The following is a 2,514-nucleotide window of genomic DNA, read 5'->3' as shown; positions in this document are numbered from 1 at the left end:
GCCTTTTTTATCCTGAAAAATGGAAGTAGTAGAAGTATAAACTGCATACAATTATGTGGTATTTCAGTGATTATTTTATACACACAAAGTAGAATAGTGTTCTCTTCCCTCCTCTTCTCACCACACATCCCTGCCCAGCATCTAGAAGACCACCTGAAGCTTTCACACTATGAGACCTTAGATCCTGCGAGGGTTTGAATTTCAAAGGCCTCAATTAAAGCACACGGTAGGTCACAGATTGGTGTTTGACTATTTTTATTTCCCTTTAGTTTTAGTCGCTCCTTCAGTAAAACAGGTAGAATTAGCCCGTCCCACTCTAAGGGGTAGTTGAGGCCCCGAGAGAAGTCTAGAGGAAGGAGACCTCCAGAGATGACTCCATCTCTTCCTCCTCTCCAGGTGTTCTTTATTTTATGAATGAAGCCAGAGCAGCCCACCTTCCTGCATCTCTACCATCATGGCACCATGCCCTCTGATGGGTGGGCTGGAGTCAAATACGTAGCAGGCAGCCAGGTAAGTGATGCGTGCTGTGGACAGCCATGCCCCAGGCCCTTGTAAGGCAGGTCTGCTGGGCTGAGTCCCAGCTCAGGAGACCTGCATCCCTGGAATATTATGGCTGGTCTCTAACTTTTCCCTTCCCTGAGGCCATGAGACCAGACCTCTGCTCCCATTTGTCCGTGTGGCTCCTTAGAGCTCCTGGGCTACCCATCTCTGGGATGGGGAGGTGGCTGCTGGGAGATGCTCATCATAGCCATCAGCCCACAGAACACAAAGGGAGTAGAAATATTCTCATTTAGCATCTCAATAACTCCAGCCCTCCATCATCACGACTTCAGATGGCTCATGCCGGACCTCTGCAGGATAAGGTCTCTCCAGGGATTTTCTGTAGAGATTGCAGAGGTGCTCTCTGCAGCTTGGAGGATTGAAACATCAAAGAGAACTCCCACACCACAGCTAAGCCCAGCTCCACTTATTTTCCTTTATCGTCCCACACCCCACTCTGCAGCCTTCTTCATAGGGATGCTTAATTCTTTGATCCATGTCTTCATGTATCTGTATTATGGACTGGCCAGGTTGTGGCCTCCTATGTGGCCCTACTTCTGGTGGAAACGATATCTTACCACCCTACAGTTGGTAAGGAGATCCCATTGGCTCCAGGGGCCTTGGCTGAACCCTTGGTTCTATTCTTGACTTGTCAGTCTATACCAGTGACTTGGCATCTGCCCATAAACAAGCTCTCTCATCCTTAGATCTTCCTTAGCTTCCCAACTTGCAAGGACCTCAGTAGCCATCTTATGATCCTGGAACCAACCCTAACTCACTGGCACAGTGTGGGACTTTGAGCAAGTGGCTTCCATGCTCAGGTCTCAATGTCATTATCTATAAAATGAGGGCCTCGGCCAGATGACCTCTAAACATTAATATCCTGTGAGTCTGTGATCACCGATTGCACCCTCCAGGTGCCTGATGTCTTGCAGTTTTGGGAACACCACTGCCCCCCAGATGGTGATGACAGCCTAAAGTGTCCCATATAGGGCTCTGGATATACTGAGTTTATCATCAGGACCACCATGACATGGCTGGATGGGGGAATTGGGGCAACCAGGACCAGGAGAAGAGTCAAGAAGATTCTTGGGATCATGGGGTGGAAAGAACTGACTGCTCTCCCCTCTCTTTCTTCTCACGCTTTCTTTTGCCCAGGGTCAGTTTGTGGCCACTGCTGCCCCCTCTTCCTACAGTCTCCTCACCAAGTGCCCCTTCCCTGATGGTTCAACACATCTGTGCTCCTGTAAGCCCTCAGCTTCCTCATCCTCTTCCTCAACTTCTACCACCAGACACACCTGAGGGGCAAGCAAGACAGGCTGAACTAAGGGCAGGACCCAGGGACTGAAACCAGCACAGTGTCCCCACAGAGAATTGGGTGGAAGGCAGCGTGGCTTCCAGCTTACTGGTGCCGAGCAGATTCCTCTGGGTTTCCATTGTATCCTCTGAAGCAAGGAGGAGGATTGTCTTCTGTCCAGATCTCAGGATCAAAGAAATAGGTCCAACTTCCTGTGCTCACTTCAGTTAGAGCACTTCCCATGTGACTTTGTAGCTTTGTGTGCATCTCCTTCCCCTGCTAGACCTGAACCCCCCACGGGAGGGACTCTCTTATTCTGAATGTTCCCCACACCTGGAATTTTAATAAACATCTCAACAAACGTGTGTGTTTGGATCCTTGGATCCCATGACTGCACTCATAACCTTGGTGAAGAAGAGGGCTGCGAGTAGGAAAGAGGTCAAGGTTGGCTTGATCTCTAACTTTATAGTGGGAAATTGTGATGGAGAATATTCAAGAGTGGGTGTGGGTCTGTTTGATTTCAGGTGTGGCTGTGTAAATAGCCCTGCATATATTTTTGTCTGTTCACAACTGTCTGCGTGTGTATTTGTAGAGTTGTGTGATTCTGTGTATGTGCATGGGGAGTGGGAGAGGGCCAGGTGCACATGTCTGAATACTTGTTTTCATATATAACGCAT

The 2,514-nt window shown here is 48.8% G+C and overlaps 1 long non-coding RNA gene across 1 annotated transcript; it reads left to right on the top strand.

Moving 5' to 3' along the window:
* The first annotated feature begins 286 nt into the window (after nt 1-286).
* On the top strand, nt 287-2,194 carry LOC112635276. Its single transcript, XR_003121890.1, has 2 exons — nt 287-510; nt 1,699-2,194. It is a non-coding gene; the product is annotated as an uncharacterized LOC112635276 (long non-coding RNA).
* Nucleotides 2,195-2,514: the final 320 nt, after the last annotated feature.

The sequence above is a fragment of the Theropithecus gelada genome, chromosome 11 (assembly GCF_003255815.1).
Source record: "Theropithecus gelada isolate Dixy chromosome 11, Tgel_1.0, whole genome shotgun sequence".
In the NCBI taxonomy this organism is placed as follows: Eukaryota; Metazoa; Chordata; class Mammalia; order Primates; family Cercopithecidae; genus Theropithecus; species Theropithecus gelada.
Note: the sequence above shows the minus strand (reverse complement) of the source record. Positions and strands in the feature narration are given on the sequence as shown.